Source organism: Triticum aestivum, chromosome 1A (assembly GCF_018294505.1).
Source record: "Triticum aestivum cultivar Chinese Spring chromosome 1A, IWGSC CS RefSeq v2.1, whole genome shotgun sequence".
In the NCBI taxonomy this organism is placed as follows: Eukaryota; Viridiplantae; Streptophyta; class Magnoliopsida; order Poales; family Poaceae; genus Triticum; species Triticum aestivum.
The window spans coordinates 287,356,057-287,365,109 of NC_057794.1; positions in this window are offsets into that span (position 1 = coordinate 287,356,057).

Genomic DNA, 9,053 nt, shown 5'->3' on the forward strand with positions numbered 1-9,053 from the left:
GACGCGGCAGCGACGACACCCGTACCGATGTGCTCGCCGCCGTGCCGGCGTGGAGCAAATCGCCACTCTTCATCGAGCTGAACTAGAGCGGTGAGTTGCTGAACCACGTGCCTACTTGGGGCGGCAACTGGCTCTGTCGGGCCAAGCAAGGTTGGTGAAGCATCGAGCGGCCTCGCCCGTATCCGGAGGGCTCGGCGGGCCACCCAGCTGGGTAATATGCCGGAGAACGGCTCCTCGGAAGCCATCGAAAGAGTGGAGAAAATGGTGAAGGAGGAGATGGGGGAGCGGCGGAGGGGTGCGATTCTTTCCCACTGTCTGTCTGGCCTCGTGTAAATAGAGGGCGGACGGTAGGAGCTTGGCCAACGTCTGGCCTCATTAAAACTGAGGACGGATGGGAGGAGCTCGGCCGGTGTTGCATTTAATTCCGGCCCGCTCATGAATGGACGTGTGGCCGGAGTAGGTTTCTTGGTTTGCATGCGGGTTTAACGGAGGGGTGTGATGGAGGCAAGGAGGCGTGTTCAGCCGGGCGTGCAGCGGGCGGTGCAGTACTATTTGATTTGACAGTGGGTGGCGTAGTTCCTGATATGGCTTTAATGCAGACGAGAGAGGGAGTAGCGGTTCCCGAAATGTTGAACGACCAATGCATCCTCCTTCAATTAATGCATGAGGGAAGTAATGGGAGGAGGACCGGGAAAAGAGGCTGCACGATGTGAATGCAACATAATTTTCCCTCATATAAAGGCACCCCTCCATTCCAATGCATCTACCACATCGTACGCACCTAAGAATTTGCCTAAGTACCTACACTAAGTGCAAAAGAGCTCACTCCAGACCCATGGCGGCGATGCGTGCGAGCGGCCAGCGGCTGTGCCAGATGGTCCACGATGTCGGCCTGCGGCATGGCGCCGAGGATCGTCTCCAAACGGTGTTGGAGACCGGCTCGTGGATGGCCGCCGTCGACGCAAACTACGACTCTCAGTTGGACCAGATGATCGTTGCCACCACCAACAAGTTCACCGTCCTCAAGAAGCTCGCGGACGACATCGCCGTACTCCTCCAGCCCGCGCGCCCGGGCTTCTCATTGCCTGCCACCCTAATCGGCCTCCATGGCCGGAACCTCTTTCAAGCACTGGTGGCCCTGCGACTGCCCGCCGATGCCACAGAGAATGTCCACCTAGAGGTCGCGCTCAACGCGAGCCGCCTCGCCCTGCAAGAGTTCGTCGACCTACACACCCATGTGTACGAGCAAATCTTGTACATAGGTATCTACAAGGCCAGTGAGGACGCTACGATGTTGGCCTTCCTCAACTAGCTGGAAGCCTTTGATGCCTTTGCTGAGAAGCACCTCGACCTCGCCACAAAAGCTGCCGCTCCTTAGCCGCCGGTCGGTGGCCCGGCGCACTAAGTTGAGGAGGAGGAGGAGGTCATCCGTTGATGGATGCATCTTTCTTCTTGCCTTTTGTAACCACCACTACGATCACATCATCATCGTGGCCTTAATTCTTATTATGTTGTTGCATTGTTGTTCCAGTCAATACCGACATGTGCGGTCCCTTTGCTTAATTATATGCATCACTGTAACTAGTACTCCATCCGTCAATTTATAAGTTGTGCTTGCCTTTTCCATCAACTTCGTGCAACGCGGGCATCTTGCTAGAAACACTAGAACATGTCGGACCGCGTGTGACCAAACCGACAAAGCGCCAACCTAGCTACTACGTACCCTGCTTATTTGGCGGAAATAGCCCCTCCCTAGCGTTTCCAATCGTTATTTCTATCTATCTATCTATCGTGCCAAGGAGCAGAACCAAAATGTTACAATTTATACATATTTCTCTACTCCCACTCCTATAAAAGACTCAGTTGGTGATGGTGGTGTGTCTGCCATCCGTTGTTTCTAACCATTAGATCTGCATCTAACGGCTGTGAGGTAAGTTGTGGCATTTTTGCAACAATAGCCCACTTCTCTGCTCCAATTTGCAGAAAACCCCTTATTATCTTGAAAGCAACCACATCCCTCCCTCACCTCATTAGAATAGCATGAGAAATATATACTCCTATAAAAGACTCAGTTGGTGATGGTGGTGTGTTTGCCATCCGTCGTTTCTGACCATTAGATCTGCATCTAACGGCTGTGAGGTAAGTTGTGGCATTTTTGCAACCAGCCCACTTCTCTACTCTAATTTGCAGAAAACCCCTTATTATCTTGAAAGCAACCACATCCCTCCCTCACCTCATCAAAACATCCTGAGAAATATATTTTGAGTGAAAAATACTCCCTCCATTCCTAAATATTTGTCTTTCTAGAGATTTCAATAAGTGACTACACACGGAGCAAAATGAGTGAATCTACACTTCAAAATATGTCTATATAATCCATATGTGATAGTCCATTTGAAATCTCTAAAAAGACAAATATTTAGGAATAGAGGGAGTAATATATTAGGAGTATACCAAAACAAGAGTAATTTCTTTCAAGTTTGTGAACAAGTACTACTATTCTACTACTTTGGATCCTTCACAATGCACGAGCACATTGCTAGTAAAAGGAAAAGGCCTGCCGCGTTCGCGTCGCACTCCCCCCCCCACACACGCCCGGGAATCGGGAGTACTCCACGACCCGTCCGGCACGACACATAGCTTAGGGAAGGCGTGTTGCCTAGCATTTTCACTTTCATGTGGGACTGCCATTGAGCAAACTAACTATTGGCAAACCGCACCCTGCCCGCCGCTGGGTTGGAAAACGGAAACGAGGGGAAGATCTAGCTGTAGCACAGAAGCCAAGAAATTTGGTGTCAGATGGGGATCCTTGATAGAGTAGGAGCATTCCGTACTACTCTACTCCTACTAGTACCAAGTTTGTAGTACTATACAACTAGTACTACCACTATACAACTAGTAGGTACGTGCACGACATAGCATCGTAGGAACAAAAAAGGGAGGATCTTGTTTTGGGTGATTTATCTTTTTTTAGTCAACGTAGTACTCCCTCCGTTCCATAATGTAGTGCCTATAGATTTTTTGAGAAGTCAAACTTTACAAACTTTGACCAAGTTTGTAGAGAAAAATATTTATATTTACAATACCAAAAATATATAATGTAAAACTACATCTTATGATGAATCTAGTGATATATGTTTCGCACTCTAGATGTAAATATTTTTCTCCACAAACTTGGTCAAAGTTCGTGAGGTTTGACTTTTTAAAAAATCTATAGGCACTACATTATGGAACGGAGGGAGTATGAATAATATGATGTGGGGGGCACCCATGAAGCTTATGTGGCTTGGTTGCATGGCTACGAAAGGTTAGAGAAAAATAAATAGATAATGTGTTTAGAGTGCACTCCACTAAACAGATATACTTTGGATCCATTGCAACGGGCCGGCACATCTATATATATACCCCCTATATAGTGTGTGAATAACTTTGAAAGTTAGTCGTTGGATGAAACCAATCCGATGGTACAAAGATGACAAATCCAAGCACTACTAGCTGTTGGATATCATCTACATTCCACTAGATTCTGCCACATGTAGAATCTAGAAGACTCCATGGTTGAACTTCATTCATGACCAACTTTGCCACAACTAAGCTTAGGCAAAGTGTGTCTGCCAAAAAAATGTGGCTAACAAAATGGCCACCACAAGTGTGGCAAGATTTGGCAAGAAGTTGAGTCTATGACATGTGGACCATGTAGCTAGAAAAGTGTGGCAAGCCACAAGTGTAGCAATGAACCAAACACATGCCTGGTGTGTTTGGTAGGGTGTATGAAGGGTGCATGATCCCAAGAGTTCCCTTCTCGACCCACTTTTGGGTGTTTGGTAGAGTGTATGGAGGGTGCATGAGTCCACACTAGTTTAGCACAAATACACTAGAAGCATGCATGAAGAGAGCATACATGAAGAGGGGTGTTGAGTTGAGCATGCATGAAGAGGGAACAACTATGTTGAGACAAGAAGGCAACCAAACACACTTGTGGCACGCCTAAGCTTAGGCTTGGCAACCTTAGGCTGCAAACAAAACCATAACTTTGAAAGTTGGTCGTTGGATGAAGCCAATCCGACGGTACAAAGATGGCAAATGTGAGCACTACTGGCCGTTGGATATCATCTACATTCCACCAGATTTTGCCACATGTAGAATCTAGAAGACTCCACATGCAGAAGCATAACACACAAAGCACCAGAATCTCATGCGTGCAATGCACGTGTACCTTACTAGTAGTTGGTAGTTGAAAGTGCAACTATCCCTGGGTGGTTTTGGTAATTCCTAACAACATATAGCTCATTGAGCTAACATTATTCCAAGATTAATATTTCAAGAAAAGCTCAATGAATGGCATGGCATGGATGAGGAAAGTGGATCCCTCAAAATTCTAAGGACAAAAAAGTTTGGCTCAAGCTTCAAGATCAAGACTCTACATTTTATATTTTAGTGATCCAAGATCACATTGAGTCTATAGGAAAAGCCAATACTATCAAGGAGGGATGAGGTGTTGCTTAATGGCTTCCTTGTTCAAAATTCTTAGTGATATGCTCCAAAATCCTCAACTACCTTCCCACATCCACATATGACCTAAACCAAAAGTCAAACTCGGCCCCACTAATTCTTTCTATCTGGCACCACTGAGTTTCAAATGTCATAGCCACTGCCACAAACCCTAGGCAAATCGGTCTCACCGAGATGGGATTGTAATCTCTCTGTTTCCCTTCGTAACGTTTCGGTCATACCGAGATGAGCGATCGGTCCCACCGAGATTGCAATGTAAACTCTCTGTTTCCCTTTTGCAACATTTCGGTCTCACCGAGATGAGCGAATCGGTCCCACCGAGTTTACCTGAAAAACTCTCTGGTTAGCTTATTACCAAAATCGGTCCTACCGAGTTTGTGTAATTGGTCACACCGAGATTACGTTATGCCCTAACCCTAACCATATCGGTCCTACCGAGTTGCATCTCAGTCCCACCGAAAATCCTAATGGTCACTAGGTTTGCTGAATCGGTTCGACCGAGTTTAACCATTCGATCCCACTGAGTTTGGCAAATTGTGTGTAACGGTTAGATTTTGTGTGGATGCTATTTATACCCCTCCACCCACTCTTCATCCATGGAGAGAGCCATCAGAACATACCTACACTTCCAATACACATTTTCTAAGAGAGAACCACCAACACTTGTGTTGAGGTCAAGATATTCCATTCCAACCATATGAATCTTGATCTCTAGCCTTCCCCAAGTTGCTTTCCACTCAAATCTTCTTTCCACCAAATCCAAATCATGTGAGAGAGAGTTGAGTGTTGGGGAGACTATCATTTGAAGCACAAGAGCAAGGAGTTCATCATCAACACACCATTTGTTACTTCTTGGAGAGTGGTGTCTCCTAGATTGGCTAGGTGTCACTTGGGAGCCTCCGACAAGATTGTGGAGTTGAACCAAGGAGTTTGTAAGGGCGACGGCCGTGATGGAATAGACAAGGTTGCTTCTTCGTGGACCCTTCGTGGGTGGATCCCTCCATGGACTCACGCAACCGTTACCCTCCGTGGGTTGAAGTCTCCATCAACGTGGATGTACGATAGCACCACCTATTGGAACCACGACAAAAACATCTGTGTCTCCAATTGCGTTTGAATCCTCAAAACCCTTCCCTTTACATTCTTGCAAGTTGCATGCTTTACTTTCCGCTGCTCATATACTCTTTTTCATGCTTGCTTCAATTGTGTGGAGATTGCTTGACTTGTGCTAAGATAGCTAAAATTTGCCAAGAACTAAAATTGGGAAAAGGCTAGATTTTTATTTGGTCAAGTAGTCTAATCACCCCCCTCTAGACATATTTTCAATCCTACAAGTGGTATCAGAGCTTTGGTCTCCATTTGCTTTGATTTCCATAGCTTATGGTGGTCATAGCCTTGGTTTCACAAACTAGGAGAGTATGGCGTCTAGTGAGGGAAATTATCACCGTAGAGGTCCTTACTTTGATGGCACTAATTTTGCTAGTTGGAAGCATACGATGAAAATGCATATTCTTGGACATAACCCCGCCATTTGGGCTATTGTGTGTATTGGCTTGCAAGGTGAATTCTTTGATGGGAAAGAACTGAACCGTGAAGCCACCGTGGAAGAGTTGAAAATGTTGCAATACAGTGCTCAAGCTTGTGATATCCTCTTCAATGGATTGTGCCCCGAAGAATTCAACAAAATAAGCCGTCTTGAGAATGCAAAGGAAATTTGGGATACTTTGATTGATATGCACGAAGGTACCGACTCCGTCAAGGAATCCAAATTGGATGTGCTTCAAAGCCAACTTGACAAATTCAAAATGAAGGATGGTGAAGGTGTCGCTAAAATGTACTCTAGGCTTGCTCTTATCACAAATGAGATTGCCGGCTTAGGGAGTGAAGAGATGACCGATAGATTCATCATCAAGAAGATCCTAAGGGCCTTGTATGGAAAATATGATACCGTGTGCACATTGATCCAAATGATGCCCAATTAAAAAGATCTCAAGCCAACGGAAGTCATCAGAAGAATTGTTGCTCATGAGATATTCACAACAAATCAAGTGGTGCTTACAAAGCCTCATGTGAAGCCCCCACATCATCGAGTGAGAAACAAACCTTCAATGAAGAATTGAGCTTAATGGTGAAGAACTTCAACAAGTTCTACAAGAGTAGAAGCAAAGAGAGAAGCTCCAAGTCAAGGTCCTACAATGACAAAAGATCTTCTAGTCGAGAGCGAAACAGCTACAATTGTGGAAGGCCGGACACTATTCTAATGAGTGTACGCCCCCCTACAAGAGAAGAGAAGATTTTCCCAAGAGAATAAGTAGAAGAGAAGAATCACCATCTAGAGAAAGAAGGAGTAGAGATGATCGTTATGAACGAAGACCCTCACAGAGAAGCAAGGATTCGGAAAGAAAGTACAAGTCATCAAGGAGCTACACAAAACGAAGACATCAAGATCATGTTGGTGAATGGGTATCCGGCTCTGACTCCGACAACCACTCCGAGAGAAGCTATCACTCCGACTCCGAATATACTCAAGATGAAGGTGTTGCCGGTCTAGCACTTGTGACAACCAACTCCTACGACATATTTGGCTCACCAAATGAAGGAGTTGGAACATGCTTCATGGCTAAAGGCCCAAAGGTATCACACCCCGAGTATGTTGATTTCAATAGTGATGAAGATGACTTGTTAGGTGATGATGATTTACTTGTTGACAACTCTAGATGAATACTATGATGAAACGTCAATTAATCATGCTAATCAAGATAAAACGAATGACAATGATAAGGAGAAGATTGAGTCTCTAACTAAAGAACTAAACACTCTTAAGTTAGCTCATGAAACTATCTTAGGAGATCATCGAGAACTTTTAAGGACTCATGAGAAATTGCGCTTTGAAAAGCTCAACCTTGAGCAAGAGCATGAGTTCTTAAAAGCAATCAATGATGATCTTCGTAAGAAAAGTTCTTCTTACATTGCCAAGCATTTACTCTTATCCACTTACATGCCTCAAGTCAAGTCTAGTAACAAGAACAAGAAAGATTCTTCCTCTAGTAGTAACAATAATCATGCTAAATCCAATATTGTTCCTTCTAGTAGTTCTCTTGATTCCACTAATGATTCTCTTAGCCAAGTTACACTTGAGCAAGAAAATAGCTTATTGAAGGGAATTATATAGAAAGGTGTTTACAAGAGTCTTGCCGAAAGTAAGCAATTCGAGGAAATTGTACGCAAGCAAGGAAGGCACCGGAAGAATCAAGGTGTTGGTTTTGAGCGAAAGTTCAATGCCAATGGAGTTGAGTGGGAAGAAGATCAATACCCCAAGACGAAGTTTGTTCCTGAACAAGAGAAGTATGATCCTACTTCTCTCAAAAGGACACAAGCTCAAGATGATCTTCCACCACAAGACCACAAGCAAAAAGGCAAGGACAAGCTTCAAGAGGAAATTGATGCATATGAAGAAGCTCCTAAGGCCTTGGTCAAGTGGGTTCCCAAGACTACTTCAAGTTCCACTTCATCAAGTACAACTACAACACCGAGGATTCCCATCAAGATGGTGTGGATCCCGAAGAAGAAGAATTAGAGAGTTCTTGAGGGTGACTCTGCCAACATACTTCACTCTTATCATCTTGGTAAGAACAAGTGCAATCAACTTCCACATCTTGCACTAGTTCAAGGAGTCACAAACCCTCTTGTTGGTAAGACAAGGGACAAGGTAACCTAAGAGCTTTCATAGACATCATCTTGTGTGTGCATCACTTTATGTCTATGGATATCCTTGTTTGTTCCTTGTGGGACTAACCCATGTAGGTATTGAAAGTGCAACTCACTCCAATGGATAGCTTCAAATGATCTACATCAACATTGAGCATCCACATCTTCAACATCTACATGAAGTCATCATCGACAAAACCCAAGGTTAGTTCATCCCTCTTAGGGGGGATCTCACATCTAGGGGGAGCTTTACTCTAAGAATTGAGCTAAAGCAACTCTAATGGTGTGAACACAACAAATGCTTTATGTAAAAGTGGTAACCCCACTTATGCTTAAACAATGAGTATGACCTATGATCAAATGTTCTCATTTGACTCCTAAGTCAATATACTCATATATAGATGACCTAGTCATCGCCAATTGTTTGATAGATGCTTGAATTGGTTGTGCATGATCTGCCACATATTTCAATTGCCATTTTATTGTGTGAGCATGTTGATTGCATATTTTACTCATTCGAGGACATCCACTTGTTGTTTTGATTGATTGGTTTTCTTTTCTTTTGCCAAGTGGATGGACAAGAATGCCTAAGAACCCTCTCTAGCTATCTATGCTTTTCTCGTCTCAAACTCTATTCATGCTACATCACAAAATTTGATCAAGTCAGATTCAAACCACTCTGTGTGAGGAGCACTCGGAGTCCCCGATTCGTCATAGACTTAAACTTCCAAAACTTCTTTGTGCGTTTTGGTCTGACCGATTCATCCATTTCGGTCATAGCGAGATCACTAAGTCGATCTATGTTTTCAATCACGGTGCAACCGATTTGAACC